This window comes from Amblyomma mixtum, chromosome 2, assembly GCF_055824585.1.
Source record: "Amblyomma mixtum isolate Tamu chromosome 2, ASM5582458v1, whole genome shotgun sequence".
NCBI lineage: Eukaryota > Metazoa > Arthropoda > Arachnida > Ixodida > Ixodidae > Amblyomma > Amblyomma mixtum.
The window spans coordinates 230,936,905-230,961,217 of record NC_143013.1 but is presented as its reverse complement, the minus strand read 5'-3'; the positions used below and the strand labels follow the sequence as shown (position 1 = coordinate 230,961,217).

At 48.4% G+C, this 24,313-nt stretch overlaps 1 long non-coding RNA gene and 1 pseudogene across 1 annotated transcript; both read right to left on the bottom strand.

Annotated features, from left to right (window-relative positions):
• Positions 1–1,386: 1,386 nt before the first annotated feature.
• LOC149362953 (uncharacterized) lies at positions 1,387–4,357 on the bottom strand. Its single transcript, XR_016288543.1, has 3 exons — positions 4,186–4,357; positions 3,433–3,503; positions 1,387–1,485 (listed from the first exon to the last, which is right to left on the bottom strand). It is a non-coding gene; the product is annotated as an uncharacterized LOC149362953 (long non-coding RNA).
• Positions 4,358–8,330: 3,973 nt separating this feature from the next.
• The window catches only part of LOC149362952 (uncharacterized), a 70,037-nt pseudogene continuing 54,054 nt past the window's right edge, over positions 8,331–24,313 (bottom strand).

Here is a 24,313-nt window from a genome sequence, read left to right as displayed (position 1 = left end):
GGCGAAAATGCCCAGTAGTCGAGGTCATCGAACGCAAAGGAGTACCTGCACTTAATCTTTACCTAGCGCCACTTTGCACGTGGAATATGTGAAGCATCAGGCAGGGGTTCAACGCAAGAAACTGCGGCGGGGAATATTCAGGTGGCATGGTCAATGGCACCGGCTTCGCCTTAGTACATAGTTAACCAGAAAGACGGACAGCTGTTCTTTGCCGTAAAAAGCATCAAACATAAACAAGGCTGTTGTTCAGCGCGTGCACGTAAACTACAAGTATATGGTTGTTAAAACGGATGGTGAGTAGATAGCAGTCATTCGCGTATTCGTTCTTGAGAAGGGCTTTCGTATTTTCATTTTCTTTATAAATTCCAATTATAATTGGGACATCGAAACTGCTGCGTTAACTTCCTCCACACCTGAGACTCCACTCCGGAGCTCTAACTGATGTGTATGTTACCATTATAGCGGCGCGAAAAGCTAGAACGTGAGGTACAGAATAACCTACATGCAACCCAAATACTAACCAGTGGCCCTCAAGATAAGGGACACAAATTTTAAAATTTGCGTTTCTGATCTTATGTCAAAGTTTTCTGATCTTATATCAAAATTGCATATTTTGTTGCGGAAGCAACACTACCCTAGTCGCCGAGCAGCTTCGCGGAGCCGAGGAAAGGCCATACTGCGCGAGGAGCAAGTGACGTCACTACGCACAGCTGGCGTGCCGGCGGCCCCGGCACGCTAGGTATGCGCTGCCACTGCGCATCGGAGAAGAGAGAGGCGAGGGGGAGCGCGTGGCAGCGGCCCTGGCACGTAGCTATGCGCCGCTACTGCGCAACTGGCGAACGCGGTAGCGGCACCTCTGAGTCACCCGCGCAGCGACGGTGGCGGCACGCCAGCTGTGCACCGTGCGACGTCAGCTGCTCGGCGACTAGCGTAGTGTTGCTTCCCAAACAAAATATGCAATTTTGATAGAAGATCAGAAAACTTGGCAGTCATGCATTCTGAAACACTACTTCCCTAGCTGCTTGGGGGTTGTTCTATGTTTGGCTAAAATGCCAAGGCATGCTGAGGAGCACCGCAATCCCTCGGAATGACCTCTCTAGAGTCATCGAAATGGAGCAAACAAAGGCGAGCCTAGACTTGAGCAAATAACATTTATTGTCTTCCCGAGAAAATGCATAGGGCAGAAAACAGGGACCAGTCGGCGCAAGCGCCAACACGTCCTAGCACGATGTTCCTGGGCGACCGCCGGCCCGACGTTCAGTGCATCGGTGACGACGATACTTGCACCACGAAGTAATGACGCTTCTACGAGTAGTAGAGCCACCGTAGAGTGGCGCTGTCATCTTGTCCGGTCGGTCAGATCAGCCGACGCAGCGTCGCTTATGGTGGGCACATTGCAGCTCCACAGTCGGCAGCCGGAACCCGTCTCTGCGCTGGAGGCACTCCCTCTATAGAGTGACAGTCCTTGCATGTTGAACGGTAGTCCTGCAGCCGCACGTGAGCAAGAGACAAGAACATAAGACGATCCAGAAAAAAAGGGCAACCTTCATAAACACGCAGCGGCATCGCGCTTGGGATCTACACGAAATCAATGAAGCAGCCGTCAAAAGCCGAACCACCGTTTGCCGACCACGCAAGGCAGCTAGCACGAAGGAAAGGGGGGGTGTCCGTAAGTGAAGCAGGCTGAAAAAAAAGGTCACGCGAAACTATCGCAAAAAGTGGTACAAGAGAGGTGCAACATACTCTGGTCGTTGATTAGCGTGCGTGCACATTGGTAGTAGTAGTAGGGGTTTATTTTTAAAAATAAAAAAAGTGAAGCACAAGAGTGTTGCCTGCCTCGGCAACTGCTATCTAATATCTAAGCACCCGAGCTGCAGCCGGCGGAAACGAAAGGGAAAGGAAGAGGATAGTGAGGAGAAGTATAGAGGATAGCGACAGCAAGAAAGGACAGAGGAGAGCTTTGTACAGTATTTACAAAATACAAAAGTTATCAAGTTCGCGCCGCTCACGCGCTAATGTCCAAGCATTGTCCGAAAATAATTGTGCGAGAGCGGCCACTGCGCACAATCAAGTAAAGCTTTGTGATAGGCTGCTTGGTTCTGCATTCAACCACTGCAAGGTGTACAAAAGCATGAGAAAACACACATCAATGCGTTCGTGTGTACCGTTTCATGCTTATGTGGCTGCCTATGTTTCTCCTACTTCGGTGAAAGAAAAAAATCAATTTCTAATTCATTCCTTATGAGCGTATAGCAAGAACATAAGTCGCTACCAACTTCCTCAAGTGCTGCCAGGAATGCTTGGACAGGAAGTCGCGGACACGTGCCACCGCCACGCAGCCAAAGGCACCACCACCAACGATAGGCCAGAGCAAGGAAACGTCAATTTACCATTCTTATTGACTTTAGTACGACAGGTGAGGCATGGTGCGTAAGAGTAGCCCTGGTGTCTCATTGCCTCACAGGCATTCAGGGCGCTCAGAACTACGTGAATTGGAGCGAGTGCTTAACAACAATTAAGTGCGCGCTGAGAGGATCACAGATGCGGCAGAAACTCACAACCAGTACGCGAAAGTATAAGGCACAGAAAAGCACGCGAAATACGCCATCGGATAGAACTCAAGAACACAGTGGCAAGTGCTCCCCAAAGAAGGTCCTCCAGCCAACAGCACAGACCGATCGTGATGACGTCATCGTCAGCGGCCTTCCACGTGACGGCCACGTGCAGTGGCACGCCATAGCCGCAAGAAGTTCGTTTAGCGCGGACACTGCGGTTTGAAGGCTTCATTTGCGGGGCATTTTACGCTGTTTTCTTGAGGTGTTCTATTTATTTTTATTTATTTATTTCAATACCCTAAGGGCCCATTGCGGGCCATAGGGGGGATTCATCAAAGAAAACAACAAATATACAACACAGAATACAAACGGCTGAAAACAGAAGTAAGCAAGTTAAGAAGGCAGGTACAAGTTAATAAGAGAAAGGAAAAAAAGGCTAGGAACAGGTATTTGAAAAAATGCACATGTAGCAAACCCCGCAAAAAAAAAAACAAGAAAAATCCCGCCTTCGAAAGTTACTAAACACAGAATCTAACATTTTGCGGAACGTTACGGCCGACACACACACACTGGAGCAACCAAAGAGAGAAAAAAAAAGAAGTGAATCACACAGTGATAAAAAAATAATAAGAACGCACATCAACATATGTTAGAATTTTCTAAATAGGACCAAAGAGCTGTTTGAAATGATGATGTTTCAGCGATAGTCGCAATGCTAGAAGGAAGCGAATTCCGAAAAACAAGAGTCAATGTATGCCTGCTCATCAGCGATATGTAATGCCCCCCCTATGTAACGCCTTCGGGCCTTTAAGGGAAACATGAATGAAATGAAATAAATTTTAGCATCGTCGAGCGAACACGGTAGAAATTACAACACCTCGTAGGCACCGTGAGCTGGGAAAAGCAGGAACTTTGTGGTTCGGAAAGTGCTGTCGCTGGCGATGTCACCTGCATAGAATATTTTTGATGAGTGTAACATGTGCAACATTTACTCAATGGTACATTAACCAGGCACCAAAACTATTACCGACAGTTGAGATTTCTTGACAGAATCTCGGGTGCGAGGTCTGAAATTAAAAATGAGAGACGAATGCGTCGGGTTTAATGCTATACATGTGCATGCTCTTAATTGAGAAAGGTCGCATAGCCGCGACCATTCAGCTATTAACAAAACGAAATAGATCGAACAGCTTTTGTGTCTCCGACGATGAAATGGGGGGCGTTAAAATAAACGCAAGGGCAGCTTTACGAAGAGGCTCCATGTGGCAACAGTGGTGAAACACCAATAAGTTTCGGGTATGATAGCAATGGAAGTTTAAGAGGTAATATGTACTAAGAGAAGCTACGGTGGAGGCAGATTCGGAGGAGAATTACAGAAAACATAATTTAGAAGTCAAGTTCACTGAACATGAAAAGCGAACACATAAAACAGTACTTCTTCCAGGTACCTTCGCGTAAGAGCGCTTCAAGTGGGACATTTTCTCCCGTAAAGAAATGCATTTTCCGCTGCGATTCCCACGAGACTGAACCACACACCGTGGGCTAAACGCATTCCTCTTTCTTTGGTCGCGAAAAACAAGAGAAAAAACGACTAGCGTGATCGAAGGAGAAGTTATGAAGCTCCACGTACCTGCATGCGTCTGGTGACGACCCGTTGTTGCAAACTTTGCGACGACTCTCGAACGCAGTCGGCTGTGTTGGTATCCAGGACGACGTAATGCAAGTTGCGGTCCCAGCAAGCACGATTTCTTGCACGTCCTGTGAATGCAAGTGCAGAAAGCCTGGCCCGAACAAAAACGGCCTGTGAGACATCACTGCTAAAAGACGAGATCTAACAATTATTTCATGTGACCGCACATCCTCTGCCCACTATGATGGCCAATCTCACCTTGTGTTGTACCTGATGCAAGCGGCCCAGGCGTATATGCCGACGGCGGGTGATCCTTTTGTGGACGGAGGTTACACTGCTTCCCTTTTTTTTTCCCATAATCGTTTATTCCGAGGGCTACACCCACTGGACAGAGCACGCCAAAAAGTAGTACCCCTGCGGCCAGCTGGAACATCCTGCTGACCAGAGCCTCAGCATAAAAACAAGCCTTCCCTGTTAGCTGGGCTGGCTGTTATGCCGGTTTAATACCCAGGACAATATATAGCCTTAGGAATAATTCACCACCATCAGCAAAATAATTTACCTGACACTTAAAGGGCAACTGCATCACTTTTTGAGAATTTCGCAATATTCAAGGATTCAAATTTATACAGGCTGTAGGTGAGGCATACCAAGTGTTATTGCACTAGCATTTAAAATAATGACGTAATCAGCGATTGAGTTTTGCGCTTCTTCTCAAAGCACCGCAGGAGTGCGGGGAAGTTCAGTGTGACGTCACGGAAGCTATGATTTCAAATTACCGCTGCCGTCAGCCACACCCTGCCGTGCACGGTTGGATGCTGCCAAACGACGCTCGGCGGCCTTTGCCGTCTGTAGCGTTGGTTTTTTTTTCTATCAAAGCAGGTGTCTATGCGTTGGAAATGTACCGATACCTTCGATGACGTCATCAGACGCCCCCCACTTGGTGTTGTGCACTGCGGAGAAGCTTGAAGGCAGTAGCGATTTTAATCGGCGATTACGTCACCATTTCAAAAGCTAGCCCAAAAGGACTTCGCATGCTTTACCCACAAGTTTCACACATTCGACCATTTCAGGCTCATCGATGTCTAAAATCTATTCAGTTGCCCTTTAAAGGCCCCTGGTGGGGCATTATATAATGAAAGGGGGGGGGGGGGGAGAGCAGTACACAAGAAGTTACACTGATAGGTGGCCAAACAGAGCTAATTATTAATCAAAAACACGCAAAGAGACAACTGCAGCGTAAATGAGAAGGAAGCTGTGATTAAACAGAACCAACCATCATACAAGGCGTTTCCAAAACTTCACGGAACTATCCTAAATGACAACTAAGTGGGGAAGCTGATTCCTTTCTTCTATCGCGGCTAGCACAAAAAGTTTTGTTAAAGTTTAACAACGATGCGCTGGATACGCAAAGATTAGAATTCGCCTAGCGTCTAAGCAGACCTCAAAACGGCGGCTTGTTCCGATGACGTCTAAGCCCGTTTGGAAAAGGAATGGCGTGAAGTCCCGAAGGAGCACAAGACTGCGCCCGATCGAACTTGCTGCTCCCTGTCAACGGCTCACAGGGAAAAGCGCGGTTGGCCGTGAGTTCGAAAGGCACATTCCCCGCGCGAAAATTTTGAATTTCGCCCTCTTCCTTCTCAGCCGTTTTTCCGTTAAAGGGACTATGCAACAGATTAAAAGTCGCTTGTAGATGTTTTCAATTCTTAGAAATGATGCTAAGAAGCATTCACACCAAATGTAAGTCTTCGGAACTGAGCCGGCAATTTACTATGAATTTTTAAAAACCGCAGTTTTTGAAATTCGCGGGCCGATTGGTGTCTTCGTAGCGACCGATTTTGAACCTAAAATCGTGAAAATAGACGTCACTAGTCCCGTGACATGCTGTCATTCGCTGAAGCCACGACGTCACGGGCACATTTCCGGTAGCCGTGAAAATCGTCTGCTTGTGCCGCCGCGCGACCCACTCGGACAAGCGCGAGCCAGGGCATTGCCTTCGCGCATATGGTTTCAATTTGCCCCTGCCGCCTGTTTCTGTCGGGAGCTACTCGCAGTGCCTTTGTCGCAGTGGTAAGCAAGGAAATCCCACACGCGCCGCAATGCAGGAAGGCGAAGAGAGACCGGCTGCTGCAGGGTGGGACAACCGGAAGTTGCAAACCGAACGGCAGCGAATGACGTAATCATGGGCGGGGCCCAGTCCCAGAGTTGTTTTCTTTATTTTTATTATGGTGCCCCGCGTGTTCGAGTTGAGGGGAGAGAGGAGCAGCGTAATTTTTTAATCGTGTATAACTTCGTTGTTATTGATGCTAGCTCAAAAATTCTTGCGCGGGGGTGACGAGCGATGGAATGCCTATCTCTCGTCTGCTTCACGTAATCTGCATTTGCTGCTTCCTTCGGTGTTCTACAACTTCCCAAATGAAAGACACCAGATATGCTCCAGGAAGTGTCTAAGGCAGCAACTAAATGCCCATGAAGTAATAACCACCTCCCCTCCAAGTAACCTCCGGCAAGGGAGCTGCGCAGTTTCCGTGTCACCACAAACGCCAGTTTATTTCTGCTTATCAACCTAGCTCGCTAACTCGGAGCCGAGCACCCAAATCCACTGAGCCACCGCGGCCGGTGGGAACGATCCGGCGGTTGACTACCGTGGAATTACCTTCCACGGTAGTCAACTGAGTGGGAGTGAGCTGAGAGGAGTAGTGGATACTGGAGAGCGGCACATGCCCAGTGCCACTCTCCCATTGAACTGGCGGTGTTGAAATCAGGTATGGTTAAAAAGAACGAGCATGCAATAAAGATAGACGGAAAAAAATACTTTATAGTGTGTCATGCAAAGAGGTACGGAAGTCTAATCCCAAGCATCTTCGTCTATTCAGCTCCCGGATTAAGATTGGGGGTGGGGGGTGCAAGGGCACTCTTCACATAGGGACGGTGTGTGAACGTACCGATGTTATCTCGAGATCTGCTATGAGCGCATCGCTATGCGCCCGTGATGACCGCTACTATGAGGCTGCACGTTAATCGTGCGGAAAAGCTACTCCGATATGAAACAAAAGCAAGCCAAGAGGCCAGAACCGGTTTTTCCATTTTCTGTAAAAATCTCGTTTTGATATGAATTCAGCACTCCACATTATGGCACAGTGCAGGCGGGGTTATGCAAGGACGCCTCTAAAACGGTCTTCGTGAGCCCTGAGCATGTACGAAGAACGAACATATAGGCACAGGTTGATTTTCTCCACTACACCCCAGCATAGCGTCTCGCTTTTAAACCGTGCGTGAGTGTAGGGAACAAACAAAGGGTCAAAAAGACAGGTTTATGAGCAAAGTTTCTACTTACTTGTAATCAGTAGCAGCTAGCGAAGAGAACTGCGCATGCGCGAGGGAGCGTTTCTATGTCTTCTAAGTGGTAATCACGTTGATTACCAGTGGTAGTGTACGGGGTTTGTTGTCTTCTTCCGTCCTGCAAATTTTTTCCGCTTTTGTTCGCTGTCATCAATCGCGAAAATGCCCAGTAGTTGAGTTGATCGAACGCAAAGGAGTACCTGCACTTAATATTTACCTAGCGTCACTTTGCACATGGAATATGTCTAGCATCAGGCAGGGGTGCAACGCAAGAAATCGCGGCGGGGAATATTCAGGTGCCATGGTGAATGACACCGGCTTCGCCTTTTAGTAAACAGTTAACCAGAAAGACGGACAGCTCTGCTTTACCGTAAAAAGCATCAAATATAAACAAGGCTGTGGGTTAGCGCGTGCGCGTACACTCAAAGTCTACGGTTGTTAAAACTAATGGTGAGTAGATAGATAGCAGTCATTCGGGTATTCGTTGTTGAGAAGGGCTTCCGTCTTTTCATTTTCTTTTTAAATTTCAACTATTATAGGGACATCCGAACTGTTGCGTTAACTTCCTCCACAGCTGAGACTCCACTCCGGAGCTGAACCTGCTGTAGATTTTACCATTATAGCGGCGTGAAAAGCCAGAACATGAGGTACAGAATAACCTACATGCAACCCAAGTACCAAGCAGCGGCCCTCAAGATAAGGGAAGCAAATTTAAAAATTTTTCCAGCCTGTGTGACTGCAATACGAATGCCCGCATAAACGAGTGACTACACAAGTATAATAAAAAAGAGGATAAAAAAGAATCAGCACACTTCCCAGTTGTGCCGTATCCTGCTGGTGAACTTGAGCAGCTTTGCGAGGAGCAGCCACTTGCGGAGGTCCCCTCGACGACGCAGCCCCCGGATCTTGAGCACGGCCAGCGCCTCGGCCTCGTTGACGTTCAGCGCCATGACGTAGCCACGAAGACAGCAGCTGCAAACACACCGTCACAGAGACAGGAGCAGACTGAGCAACGGGGTTTGGCGTGCACGTGGAGTAAGGGTGAGCACGTGACCATCGCAGCCAATCAGCGTCGAGGACGGGGAGAGGTGGAGAAACGCCCTCTTTCTTGAGCTCTGAAGCATTCTCAGCTTCCCTTTCTCCCTTCCTTCTCCCGAACCTGACATGCAACTGCCCTTGGTAGAGGTCTCTTATTTCCCCAATTCCCTCGGCCTAGTTTTCACCTTCGTGCCTGGAATTTTCACCACCACTAGGGCGTCTGTAGAATTTCTGCGTGCTTTTCGCGGTGAGAAGTCCCACTCGCATGCAAAGAGCTTCGCTCAGAAACGCGCGCTACTGTGTCTTCCTGAGGATGCGTTCTCTCCTCGGCAGAGTGCGTCCTTGAGTGCTTCTATATCGTGCTGTTACTTTTTTTTTAATGCGATGTTGATTGCCTCAGGGCATAAAACGGTATATAATGATAGATGAGGATGCCTAAATAAATGTGCAAATGTTCGCCGATCTAATGGAATCGAGCAGTGGACGATGATGAGGTCCTTGTGTCCAAGCGGTGTATGAAGCACTATTGTCGGGCGAAAGACCCGCTGCCGCCAGGTGCCGAATTCTTGTCGGCTTCAACGCCGGGCAAACCCCTAGCAGGTGGTGGACGTCGGCCTCAACCTGCTACATCGTACTGTTAGCAGATAGCCAGGAAGATTTACAAACTTTGGTTAATTGTTGTGGAGACGAAGGAGACGCTCTAGGTTTCAGTTTTAGCGCAACTAAGTCAGGTGGGATGATTTTCAACGATACAACTCATCAGGCGCTTACAATACAAGGCAACGAAATACCCAGAGTAGCCGAATGCAAATACCTCGGAGCATGAACAGTCTATTAGGGCAAAAGGAAGAGACGCCGGGATAATGGAACATAGGGTATTATGGGGGTACAACAAATATGAAGTACTGAGACGTATTTGAAAAGGAATAATGGTGCCGAGGCTTACTTTCGGAAATGCGGTTCTGTGATTAAGGGCAGAAGTTCAGTCGAGATTAGACGTAAATCACAGAGCTGACCAAATATTTAGGGGAATCCCCCAAGGTGGAGAAGATTTGTAATAAGGTAGTAATTACTCATTGACGTCCACCCGAGCGCAGCCATACGGCCACAAAGGAAAGCTATACAGCTTTCACAGAAACTTCGTAGTTAAAGAAAAAAAAGACCAGGACGAATTTTTCTTTAACAAAACTGAAGGGTAATTACACAAGACCCTTCTCTAAGTCTTTCATTTAGACATCTGCCCGTCTGGCCCGCATATGCTCGACCGCAAGATAGCGGTGTTTTGTAAACCACTCCTTGACAGCACTCGATGAACCTGTTTGTGTGCCTGTCGCCGCATCAAGTTTTTTTCCGCACCAAGACAACTAAAAGGAATGTGCGCGAAGGTAAATTAAGAAACCAGTCCTAGAGAAGAGCAGTCTTGTGGCGACAGGCACACAAACAGGTTCATCGAGTGCTGTGAAGGAGTGGTTTACAAGACACCGCTATCTTGCGGCCGAGCCTATGTGGGCCCGACGGGCAGATGCCTAAATGAAACACTTAGAGATCATAACTGCAACTGTCGCCAGATTAACTCGCCTGGAAATCTGGCACTACGTTGAGCCAGGTGCGATAGCTGCAAACCCCACTTCCAACAGACCACAGTTCTGCTGAAATCCGGAGATAGGGCAATCAGGGAGCTGTGGGAAGCTTACTGCATGGAATCAGGAAAAAGGACCTGTGTAAAAGAAGAAATGCAATTCTTGGAATAGTAATAATGAAGGTAAACCGATCTGCTGGAACAAAGTCTTTCTTGATGCTTGTTGATATGATTGCAATGTTGCTGCTTTAACTGCGTTTTTTAAATTTCTGTTTTGACATGTGAGGCTTATATATGTGTGCACAACGCAATAAACTTCCGTCGACAATTTGCTCACCAGTGTTTGTGTTGTCCCAAGTCACTTCAAAAGCGCAATTATGTTTGACCATGTTAACTACATAGGTTAACTACATACAAACTAGCCCAATTTGAAAACCTTTTAAGAAAATGCAAGCCTGCCGCCTGAACATCTGCGGCCATATTGATTGTTACAGTTAAATCTTACAAATATAAAAACATTTCGTTGATAAACCCCTTTGCGTTCAACAATCCTTTTGTGCTGAATTTTTTAGTATAGGGTGGCCATAGAAACGCTTCTGCGCCATGAGCAATTATCCTCCACAGTCGCATCTAAATACAAATAACGAAAAAATTTGCTCAACATTTCTTTATTCTTTTGTTTCTTTCATTCACGCTGGCATAAAAAGGCTAACGCTGAGGGTAAGTACAGAAGATTTTCAAGCCTTTCCATAAAGCCGCCTAGAGTGTTCCATGCGTTGTAGTGCGGACGTCGTAGAAGAAAACTGTTTTCTTTATGTTTTAGTTCCTTTTGCTATTGATTGCCGTGCAGTCACTTAGAAGCTGCTATCATTGGCACGCAGACGTCCGTCGGTATCATAAGTTAGCTAGCAACTAGGCTACCTATCAACATCGACGATGCAGTGCAAAATGCCGTGACAGTGCCTAATCCACTTACCATCGCCTGCTCTGGTCTTTACCTTTGCTGTAGGCGAGAAACAGAATTAGGCATGCCCGGGGCCTTTTCCCATGCTAAACTTGAAACAAAGCTGGGGCAAGAACCTCTGGGGCCGCGAGTGGGACGTCACACGACTCACAATCTGCTGACGTCACCTGGTTCCTGCATCCCCCTTTTTAATGATATTCGAGCTCTGCATATAGAAAGAGAAGAGACGACAGCGTTTCCTTTGGGAATGGTTTGCTTTGCAGCCATGGACGACGTCGAACACCACTTTCCTCAAGGACATTACGTCAGTCGTAACTTATAAACATTCACTTATATATTTAGAAACATGCTGGGGACAAATGCGGAGTTTATACATATCAAAACAGAAGAAAAAACGGGACAAAGAAGCACACAGTACGAGCGCAGGTTAAAACTGGTATATAGCGCCAGCGCCTACTTTCTGCTTGAGCACCAAACACAAATTGCCATCAAAGGCACAATCAATAAGTCAAGGTAAGCATGCAGATCCGCTTGCTTCTACTACAAGGCGATGGAAGTTGCACTTGCACATTTATCAGGGCCAGATCCCCACAGAAAGAACTGCGCGAACGGGACACGGATGGCGAAGAGGCAAAGGTGCTCATAAACGCATCTAAAATGAAACAGCTTACCCGTTAAGTTCAACCAAATCTCCAAGGCCTTAGGAATTTTTCCGAACTGATCACTTTTTCTTTGCCTTCCATTTTTGACCGCCGCGACCATCCATTCAAATTTAAGCGCTTGTCATGTCGTACATCTAACTATGCACATTCATTCGTACCACGTGCTATAACTGACTGGAACGCTCTGCCATCACATATTGCTACCGTCACTGATGTGGATAAATTTTATAACCTAATGACTGCCACTATCTGTGCTTAAATTTTTGGGTACATTGTTAACTTACTAGTGCATTAGATTTCGGTCTTGTATTCCTGCTATTGATGATTCTCGTCTTATTTTCATGCCGTTGTTTGAGGGACATTGTATAACTTGTATTAACGTTACTGTCTGCTGCTCTGTTCATGTTTTTGTTTTTCCTCTTTGACTCATATGCTTTTATCTGTTTTGTTATGGTTTCTTGTGATTTATTTGTTTACTTTTAATTACATGCCTCTACCGCCCCCCCCCCCTATGTAATACCCTCGAACTGAGGGAAATTAAGGGTATTTTGCATAAATAAGTAAATAAATAAATTCCCGCCGCACGGATGCCTAAGCTTAAACCTTTCAACCGGGCGGCGGCTCGCGCCACCTAGCTGTGATTCGTGAAATTTCACTTTTGTCTTGACTTTTCTTAACCGCCAATCAGGTCACCTTCGCGTGGTTATTTGTGCCCGTTTCAAATTTATTTTTCCTCCACCGTCTTTAGACCCCAATGCTTTGAGTAAACAAGACACGTTGCTTTCATCTCTAAGCTGAAGCCCTTTCCAGAAAAGTATCAAGTGTTCACTCGTGCCCTCTCCACACGCACCACACGACGTGTCTATCTCGTGGTACCTGACTCGGTATGTTTTGGCTTGGTTTTGGTTCATGACTCGTGCTACGGGGGACGCCGTAGTGAAGGACCCCGGAAATATCGACCACCTGGGGTATTTTAACGTGCACTGAGATCGCGCAGTAGACGGGCCTCTAGTACACGCGCAGTACATGGCTAGAGGCCTAGTACACGGGCCTCTAGCCGGGATCGAACCCCCGTCTTTCTGGTTAACAGCCGAGCGCCATAGCCGCTGAGCCACCGCGGCGGCGCGGTGTCATTGTCCGCAATACACCCGTCCTGGCCTCGAACAAAGCTTCCCCTATAGAATTATCCTGGATATATTCTTTGGAAACTTACTGCTCAGAAGTTCTGTACGTTTCCACTGTCGATTCGATTCGCATCCCTGTTTTCCACTGACCCCTCTCTTTTTCTTTAACCTTTTTCTTGATCGACATTTCCTGATTTCCCCCAAACTGCTGTCCAGGATTTACTTGTCACTTTACTGGTTCGCTTTCTCAGTGTTGTGTCGAGATTCCTCATGCACAAGTTACTGCAAACTTTCCTCTCCCACTGCTTTTCCCCCTTTCTCTCAATCGCTCCTCATTTTCTACCTTACTGCTAGCTTCTCTGCTCTCGAATGACTCCCATCCGGTATCACCCTGTACCCCCTGATTTGCTCCATAGCCATGTTCTCCCAAAAGGAAGCCTCTATACGCCGCGTTGTTTGATTTCTAACCTTGCTTGAACATCTGGTCTCATGTACAGGACCGCATTGCAGGAAGTCAGACTATGAACGATCACCCTTTTCTAGATCCCTCGTACCACTTCGTACCTATTGTAGTTCCGCAATGCCCTAGTTTTCACGACAGCTGCGTTCCTGCTACACTTAGTCGTTGTTTTTTGAGGGAAGGAAATGGCGTAGTATATGTCTCACATATCTCGGTGGACACCCCAACCGCCCCGTGAGGAAAGGGATAAAGGAGGGAGTGACAGAAGAAATAGGTGCCGTAGTAGGAGGCTCCGGAATGATTTCGACCACCTTTGTATCTTTAACGCGCACTGACATTGCACAGCACGCGGGCGCCTTTTTGCGAAACAACCTCTATGCTGTTGAAGACGGAGGAGCCCTGAAGATGACTGACTCGTTCAGCCCCACAGGTCCGGGCTCCGAAGGACGGTGTCGAACTCCACTATGGAGGAAACCGTACAGAAGGTTTATTTTACATATTTGCAGTCGCGATGAATGTTCTTCGATCACAAAACAACATCCCGTTAAATAGGCTTCGGCTTCCCCAGGTCCCTGACTGGGGAATAAAGTTCGGAGATCGATGTCCAATCAGATGGGCAGATGTGTACACTGGTGGTACCACCCAAGGCAGGGTGCGGTGCTGGGCTCCCTCGCTTTCTCGCAGCTCGGTCGATGGGAAGGGGAAGACAGAATCATCATACACTGATGCGTCACTGCGGCAAGTCTTCTGTGCGTTGCCTCCGCGGGAAACGAGTCTCCTGCAGTCTCTCCGCAGGTGAATGAACGTCCTCGAACATCCCCCCCCCCCACCGGATGGCCGAAGCACGAGACCTCTGTAGAGGACACAGCCGCCATTCAATCAACAGCAACCGCTTGACCTTGCGCAGCACCGCTCCGACCGGCGACCCGAGGACAGACTCGGTCACACTATCCCCGCCGCTGCTGCCGCCGTCCTAGAATCTTTTCTTTGCGATGAGTCACGTCCGGTACTAATTCTACCCAGGCCCGTGTTCTCCGATCTTAACAATACACTCTGGAGTAGCATGCTTGGCGCATCACCAGGCAGACCTCTCCTTCGTTCATTAAAGTTTCTCTCTCTCCCTCTCTCTGTACACTACGTGAATGAAGACAGATTGCCCTCTAACCTCCATTGTCTCCGGATCCCTCTTTATAGCTTTCCTAGCTCTCCGTCGTTCTCCGCCCATACCTGCAGTCTATCCTATATAATCTTCATCACCACCCTCCAAACCACGACGTCGCTGTTATGGGACAGTTTGTGTCAGCTTTGTCCCCTTTCCTATATCAATGTTCACCCTGCTTAGCCGCCAGCTTCCGGGGCTTTCCCATCCATTATCATTTTGCTCACTACCTCTGTTAATGTTTGCTTAGATCTTGGTCCCAGTTTCTTGATTATCTTATTTGGAATAGCGGTTCTGTCGAACTGCTACTATATACAGTCGGATACAACTCACGAACGAAGCGGCTCTTTTTCGTCACAGGACCCCCTTCCATCCAATTCCCTCGGCCGATCTTCATTATCCTGCTGGCATGACAATACAGGGAGGAGAGAGGGACCTGTTCCCTTTCATCTACGACTGCCTTCATTGTCAAGTTCTCTTGCTCCTTTAATTGTGAAGTAAAAAAAGAACAGCGGTTCAAAACAAAAAGAAGAAAATTTGTCTCTAACATTACATGACGACTCTTTTAACTTTTTTTTCTTCAGTTTTTACAAGATAACCCGAAGGCGGCTTATCGGAATTTGCAGCTCACGGCCACCCAGTTATGCCACTGATTATATTTAATGGCAACGGCATCATGAAGCTCATTGTAACTTACATCTTCATCTGGTGTTGACGGCATCAATCCTAAAAGATACTAAAACCATTGCCGCCGCGGTGGCTCAGTGGCTATGGTGCTCGGCTGCTGGCCCGAAAGACGCGGGTTCGATCCCGGCCGCGGCGGCTGAATTTCTTTGGAGGAGAAATTCGAGGCCCGTGTACTGTGCGATGTCAGTGCACGTTAAAGAACCCCAGGTGGTCGAAATTTCCGGAGCCCTCCACTGCGGCGTCCCTCATACCCTTAGTCGCTTTGGGACGTTCAACCCCATAAACCAAACCAAACTAAAACCATTGCAAGCGTAATATTGCGCAACCTCTTTAAGCAGTTCACATGAACAGGTGTCTTTTCACAAGATCAGAAAGTTGGTGAGATCATTCCGGTCTCCAAAAAAACTCACCTGTTTCGTGCAAAAAGTACCACCTGTCACCCACACTTCGCGCACTTTTAGTGGGAAGCTCCCAGACACCCTTAGAGCGTGTGGGGGTAGCGGTCTCGGACTCGAAGGAGATGCCCTCGACTCAGCGTGGCAAGCTCAGCGGAGACCAGCCACCAAGTGACAAGAGGTTTTTGGGCGTTCGGTGCCCAGCTTTCGCAGGTCGCAAGCCAGAGAATGGGTCGGAGCCAAAGGTTCACAAAACAAAGTTTATAAAGCAAAGAGACGATACAGAGGATTTCACAATCACTAGTACAGACTCATACAAAGTGATTAACAGAACAAGGCAGCTCGTGCAAAATTAAACTCGAGAGAGAATGCAATACAAAGGCAAAATTGCACCTAAAGTGCACTAACACACGAGAGAGAGGTAAAGAAACAAAACACAATTTGTTCACCGGGCACTGCGGCAGTCCGACGACCAGAGTTCCACGACGATGCCGTCCCGAAGACTGACGAACGTTGCCTCGTTGGTCCGATGCTGGCCGAGTGGTGTTTTCCCGGGAGTCGAACGGGCGCGCTTCGATGAAGCTTAAACGGCGGTCCGGACTGACTTGACAGCGGTCAACGTACTTCTTTTATAGGCTCGCTTCCACGTCTGTTTTTTCTAGGTGCCAAAGTAGGCGCGCACATACACGCAGCATCTCCTGTGTAGTTTCCCTTCCTTTCTCTCACCGGCCGCGCGTCCTCATTGGTTAAAGTCAGGAAACGTTTCGCGAAGGTTCCGGCTAGTTCTGTCGTGGCGCCGCCGCCGACGGGCGAGGGGGACGTGTCTTAGTGCACGCAAGGCTACGCGCTTTTCCCCCGTCAGCTGTAGAAGCGACTCGGATGTTCCAGAGAAATCTTCCGCATGGATGACTCATTCTCTCGGCGCACGCCGCGTCGGTGAGCGGTGGTGGAGGGGAGAGAGCGCACACAGGCTAGGCGCCCAGCGGGGGTTTCCTTCTCTCCCTTTCGGTTCGCGCCGGCGAGACGTGTCCGCGCGGCGCTGTTTTTGCTTCTTTGTTTCCAAAATTGCGCCGAATTTTGTGACACCACCCGATTTCCCTCACAAGTGTCTGTTCGAAACTAATGTAACATATTTTTTATTCCCACAAAGTAAAATTCCTTTCTCCGTTAAATTTTTCTATACTAACCAACATGGCTTTTTAAAAGGATGTTCATGTGACTTCCAATTAGCTGTCTTTATTAACGACCTATGCTCCAATCTTACGGAAACATTCTTACTGGCATTCTCTTCCTTGATTTCGAACCAGCTTTAGATAAAGTGCCTCATAAGAGAGTGCTACTAAAGCTACTTTGCTTAAATCTTAATCCGTTAATAATAGACTGGCTTTAACTTTTTTACTAACAGAGAGCAATTTGTCTATGCTAACAATTATTATTCTCCTCGTAGCCCGGTCATTACAGGCGTTCCCCAATTAAGATACAATTCTAGGACCCTTGCTTTTCCGCATCTACATTTACGATCTTCCTCTTTAATATTTCCTCTACCATCCGCTTATTTATTGACGATACGTAATTTACCGCCCAATCTCTAAAAGCATACGTTGACATTCTTCAACCAGATCTTAACCGAATCGAAGCTTGGTGCAAGCAATGGGTAATGTAGCAATGGGTAATAATGTAATGTAGCAATGGGTAAGGAATGGGTAATATTGCCAAAACATTTTTGATTTCGTTCCATCGCCGTCAGATTCATGCTCCTTCTAAATACGGTCTTCTGGGTTCGGAAATGTCGTCCATTTCTTCCTGTAAGTACTTGGGTATTACTGTAACGCAAAACCTCACATCGTCATCCCGTTTCATGAACATCGCTAACAAGGCTTATCGTATACGATCGTATCGTATATCGATATCGTATACCGTATCGTAGACTGCGACATATAAAACCAGGGGTATGCCCCTGGTTTTATATGTCGCAGTCTACGATTTGCCACCCCATCCATGCAATCATGAGGATAACTAATATTTGTTCGACCTAAACAAGAAAACGCTTCAGCAATATTGGACCCTCCCCAGTCTAACCTCTCTTTTAACCTTAGAAGAAATACAGAATAGTGTTATCCACTTTATTTATTATGGTTACTGATACTAGACTAGTGCGTCTACTTTAAAATCTAGACCAAACTTGCCCAACCTTGAAACGCAACAAAAAATTTCTCGATTGCGCCTCTGTCGTATGTTTTATCATTCATCTCTTAGAGATTCAGTCATATCGTATCCCCATCGCCTCTCAAGGCATACTAGTCACCATAACGCCGTCTACGCCCCCATCGCAAGGAATACCGCTCATTCGCGATCTTTTCTCGTCACGTCACCCCGGGTCTGGAAGGACCTACCACAGGACGCCGTGCATCATATAAACGTCATCCATATTAAGAACGCTATCAAGACCATTGTTCTTTAATTACTACGCCCACCCCTCACGTACTGCCCCATACCAGGGGCCTTTGAGGTATAAAAAAAAATGGCAGTGGCACAGCGTCGGCCTCGCTCTCCTTGGCCGCCATGGTCGGAAGCGAGCGGCGCGGGCAGTTGTGACGTCACTCGGCGGCTCCTCTCCGTCGGAGGCGAGCTTCGCGGCCCACCAGCTGCGCGGCTGTGACGTCACTCGGCTCCTCGCGCATGCGCACAAGAGGCGCCGAAGGTCCACAGCGAAACGGTGAGACAGCGGGTAATGTAGCTGTCGCTACAAAAAGCTAACAGGGTCATCAGAATCGGCCGATGCCATTGATTGGAAGGCGGTTCTTTGACGAGGAAAAGTCGCTTCGTTCTTGAATTGCATCCGACTATAGGAACTTTCTACTCTGCCCTTATCCACTCTCTTTGTCCAAGCGAAACGATTGAAGTAGCCGGTCTATCCTCCTTCGATAAATTACGCGTAGCGTTTCTTCGTTTTTAAAATTTCTTCTGTCATCATTGTTCCCACATATTCCGTTGCTTAATCCCTTTCTAACCGAATACCTTGATTTGTGACTATAAACAAACATCTGTTCTAGCCTAGACTCACTATACTGATTCAGTTCAGAGGTTCCAACTGGAGTGACTCTATAATTTCAACAAAACCCCCTCGATACTGAACGTAGCGACACTCTCCTCACTTCGGCCATTTTTGTCCTCAATTCTCCACCGATTTCACTCCCCCACTGGCCACGGCAACCGCCTGCACACGGCACGCTTTACCGGCAGGCACGCTAGCCGTGGCGGTAATGTAAATTGGATCGCTTATTCGATGGTATCTCGCTTCGGCGAGCGCGGCTTCGGCCGCTTATCTGTTTATTTCAGCAGCGTCCGGAGCGGACGCAGTTGTTGCTGCGACGCGCGTCTTTCCTTTCCTTTTACTCTTTCCTCTGATCTTTCCTCCTCTATCTGCACGTGGCAGCGGCGGTGGCTTGGCTCGAGCCAGCAGGCAGGCCCGTGCAATTTCCTTTTCATCCTTCTCTCAGTCACAACAACAACAACAACGGTTCGGCTCTGCTGTGCGTTAGTTTGGATCATTAGTGTGGATTTGTTTGCTTGTTGGTTCATAGTCTTCAAAAACACTGTAGCGCGGCAAAAGACGAAAACACAAAGAATAGAAACGAACACCACAACCGTCCGTGGTGTTGTTTTCTATTCTCTGTGTTTTCGTCTTCTGCTGCACTGCAGTGTTTTTTTATGTTATTTTAGAAACGGTCGCGTGCAGAGATCGCGATGGCTTCTTCATTACCAGACAAGGCTGTTGGGTAGGCATCGCGCTGTCATGGTCATCGCGAAGACCATGCAAATACGGTCTATACGGCAGGTTTCATAAAGATTCGGATTTGCACTGAAGCAGAGGGAGCGGAAAACGGACGAGTACGGATCAACCCGCCGGAGTGGCTCAGTTGTTAAGGGGTTCCGTCTACTGAGCCGGAGTTCCCGGGTTCGAACACGACCACGGCGGCCGCGTTTGAATGGAGGCGAAATGCAAGAGGCGCCCGTGTGCTGTGCGATGTCAGTGCACGGTAAAGATCCCCAGGTGGTCGAAATTATTCGGGAGACCTCCACTACGGCGTCTCTTCCTTCTTTCATTACTGTAGGTATTAGCAGCGCACACGAAACAAGGACGGACAGAAAAGGGAATGAAACACAGCGCAGACTTTCAACTGAGCTTTATTGGAAAAATAAGCGACATTTATACAAAGAATTTTATGCGTAGCATATTGCAATCACTCAGTTCAGCCCTTGGGCGCGGCCGGGCAGTCACCAAACCACGTGACGTCACCAAACCACGTGAAAAAAAAAGGAAAGAAAAAAAAAACTACGGCTAAGCATGGTGTCGGTTGCCACCGCCCCGTTTCAAAGGGGGCGCTCCTATCCATCCATCCATAGGTCATGGAGGAAAAGGTGCTGAGAAAATCGAGTGCCGCCAAGCAATACCTCGCGCAAAAATACCGCGCAATATGCAACGCATTCTTGGCTTAACCAAGCTAAGCCTGGGCATCTTTTTTAACATGTGACTCGGAAGATGTCAAAACGTCCTACTACATGTGCCATCCAAAATCACTGATACTCTAGATAAAACCTGATAAAGAACGTCAGTGATTTTGGATAGCACATGTAGTAGGACGTTTTGACATCTTCTGAGTCACATGTTAAAATATTTTGTATAAAAGTCGCTGATTTTTTCGATAAAGCTCAGTTCAAAGTCAGCGCTGTGTTTCGTTCCCTTGTCTGTCCGTCCTTGTTTCGTGTGCGCTGCAAATACCTACAGCATGAAAAACCAACTAGCCCAAGACAAGACGATTCTTTCATTACCTTCTTTATCCCTACCGTTACAGCGCGGTTCGGGTGTCCAGTGAGATATTTGAGGCAGTTACTGCGTCATTACCTTTCTTTAAAACCAATTTTCTTTCGGATCAACGCAGCCACCACACATTAGGCCGGGCCTTTGAAATCCCCTGGCCATACCCTCCATCCAGGATAGAGGAGGAGGAGGAAAACTTTTATTTCTATTTACAGTGAGAGGTCGATGGGGCTAGCCGGAAGGGCCCGCCCCTTACAAACACTAGGAGGGATCCCTAGTCCGGGATCCCTGTAGCTTCCGCAGCGGCCCGGGCTCTAGCTACCAATGCCTGTTGGGCATGGAGTTCGGAGCAGCCGCGCAGGGTAGCTTCCCAGTCCTCTCGAGTGGGGTGGAGGTGGGGTGGGTAGGCAGGATTGGAAGGGCATGCCCACACCATGTGGTAGGTGTCCGAAAACTTCTCCTCACAGTGTGGGCACGCGCCCGAGAAAGAAGAATTGAAGTGCTTAAGTACTGCCGGGCACAGTACAGTATTGGTATAGAGGCGGAGAAGCCAGCGCTCCTCCACCCTGGTGAGGCCTTTACAGGGAGGGGGATAGAGACCATGAAAATTTTGATAAAGAGAGGTGATCTCTTTAAAGGTGATGGCCGGATTGAAATTGAATTCCGGATCAGGCTGCGGATGAGGCGACGCCCGGTGAGTAAGCGCGCGGGCGGCAGCGTCTGCTGCCTCGTTCCCCTCAAGACCCGCATGAGCCGGAGCCCACACGATGGTACGATGGGTCGGAAACCCTGTGTATTCGCATGCGTGGAGAATTTTGAAAGCACGGTCTGGAATATACCCTTGCTCAATATTGCGGCAGGCTCCCCTGGAGTCCGTAATAATGACTCGGGACTCTGGATCTGCGGCGGCCAGTGCAATGGCGATCTCTTCCGCAAATGTAATGTTTGGGGCACGGAAAGTAAGGCCCTGAACTGTAGTGTTTTGGTGGATGACGGCCGCCGTGTACCAACCCCCATGGTGTGGGCCGGCCGCATCCACATAGAAGACACCTGGCTTATGGCCATATTGTTGAGAAATAGCCTCCGCCCGCGCGAGACGGCGACCATCATGGGTGTCTGCAGTCATGTTCTTCGGAAGGGGTCGCACCTGGAGTGCAAAGCGCCAGGCTTCAGGGATGCGGACCCGTTCTTCTGTATGTGTTGCGTAGGATATGTGTAAGCGGGTCAGAAGGCGGCTCCCCGCAGGTGTTTTGCTTAGGCACAAGTATTGATTGTTAAGATGAGCTTCTCGTAACTCCCCAAAGGTGTTGGTCATCCCCAGACCGAGGAGACGCTTGTTGGACGTCGTTATGGGGAGGTCGAGCGCTCTCTTATAAATCTTGCGGAGAACTACTTCTAAGGCATTCTCATCGCATTTGCGTAGGTGGAGGTAGGGAGCCGAATATAAAATCCGGCTGGTCACGAATGCATTGGCCAGCCGCAGGGCATCTTTGCATCGTAGTCCCCCCCTTTTATTGGACACCCGGCGGAGCATCCGACCCACCTGGTCCCCCACCTTACGTAGCTTGTTTAGGGTAGTGTCTATCTTGCGCCTATGATGAATGAAAAGCCCCAGTACCCGGATCTCCTCGTGTTCAGGTATCGGTCCGCTAAGTAGGGAAAGGGCAATTTTGGTTGTGCACTTCGAGTTGGGGCGTATGTGCACAAATTCAGATTTGCTCGGGGAGCATTCAAGACCACAGCGACGAGCGTATTCGTCCACAATAGCTGCCGCTTGTTGCAGGTTGGTCTCGATGTCTCCAACCGATTGTTGTGTTGCCCAGAGGGTGATGTCGTCCGCATACAGAGCGTGCTGCACACCGGCGACCTCTGCCAGCTGGGTAGGGAGCTTCATCATGGCCAGATTAAATAGTAATGGCGAGAGGACAGCTCCCTGTGGGGTCCCTCGTGTGCCAAGTTGATATGGGCCATATTAAGGCGAAAGCCTTTAATGTCTCATCGTTGTAAGCAGCAGTTGTCGACAGAGAATGTCACGCTTTTCAGTTGGTCGAAACGGTCGTGACGTCATAGTGCGCCAATTTCAAACGGGGCCAATTGTACTTTGGCTGGTAACCATGCAACCAATTGAACGGACCATATAGTGATGCTCCAAGTAAGTGGGACTGAGCTTAGTTAATTGCTTAATTACCCAATTAGCCTAATTAACTTCTCTAGTCAGGCCATATAAATAAATAACCTAGTAAGAAATTGGTCGAGCTCGGGAATCGAACCCCGGTCTTCGGAGTGCGAGACGAGCATGCTATCCACTCCGCCATGCCAGCTCGATGGTTTGGAACGAACAAAGGCACGTCTAGTGAATACGGTGTCTTCGCTCACTGCCATCCTCCTCCCTTCCCTTCCGGCGAGGTTTAGGTGTCCACCGAGATATGAGAGAGAAATACATTTCCTTCCCTCAAAAACCAATTTACCGACGAGCGAGGCGTAGAGCCGAATGGGCGATGGCGTTCTATGGACTCCCTGGCAGCGTTGCAAGACGCTCTCGCGTTCCACTCTTAGAGGCGAAGCTTAACATCTTAACCACACATCAGTGACCACACTTTAGTGCGGTGTCTTCTGACACCTATCACATGGTGTGGGCCTGCCCCTCCAACCCGGCTATTCCCCCCATCCCCAACCCAACCCGGGAGGACTGGGAGGCGACCCTGCTCGGCTGCCACGACTTACAGGCCCAACAAGCCTTAGTCGGGCGCGCCCGGGCGGCGGCCACCGCCACTGGGGTCCCATACTAGGGACCTCCACCTAGTGTTTGTAAGGATCGGTCCCTTACGGGCTGATCCAAGCATACCTCCTGTCCTTTCTTAATAAATGTTTTCACCACCACCAGGTCAAAAAAGTGCACCCCCCCCCCCCCTGAATTTTGACGGGTGTCCACCGAGATAGTGAGACAGTTACTGCGTAATTTTCTTTCCTCAAATACAATTTTCATTTTCTTCATTACGGGCCATCTTCATCTTTCTTCTTTCACTCCCACTTCCTCCGTTCCTCTACGGTGCGGTTCAGGTGTCCACCGAGATGACAGAGATTTACTGCGCCATTTCCTTTCATCAAAAACCGTTGTTGAAACGGCAAGGCATCGCGCCGAACGGGTGGTGGCGTTCCGTGGACTCCCTGGCAGCGCTACAACACGCTGTCGCGTTCCACTCCTAAAGGCGAAGCTTAAGCTTAAGCTTAATTAGCAGTTAATTAGTATTCAGGCATAAATCAGTAATTAACCATTAATTAGTGATTTGTCATCACTTAGTAATTAGTACTGAATTACATGTGACACCACCAGTGCCACAGAAGCACTGAAAGTGGTGCGGAAAACGCTTTCGCCTCTACGCACTTTAGACAGTCAAAGTGCACCCTGAATTTTTTCTGTGTCTTGCAGCCGGATATAGGATTGGCGATCTGTAAGGAATTCTTTGATATAATTGAAAGTATTGCGCCCACAGTCTGTTTGCGACAAGTGGGATAGGATGATCTCGTGGGTCACATTGTCGAAAGCCCCCCGCAGGTCAAGTGCGACGACTACTTTATCATTGCTGGGGTGCTCGACGGGGTCGAGAATCTCCTTGTGAAGTTGCAACAGGACATCTTGTGCGGATCGGTGTGGGCGAAAACCGTACATGGTGTCTGCGAAAATGTTTTGTTGTTCCAGGAAAGCCGACAATCTGTCGCGGACCATAGTCTCCATCAGCTTCCCCACACACGAAGTGAGGGAGATGGGTCGGAGGTTGTCAGTGTTAATGGCTTTACCTGGCTTGGGAATGAAAGTTACTAGTGCCGTTTTCCAATCTATGGGGAGTGCTGTGCCTCCAATCCAGATAGTGTTGAAGTAATCGAGGAGAGTTTCG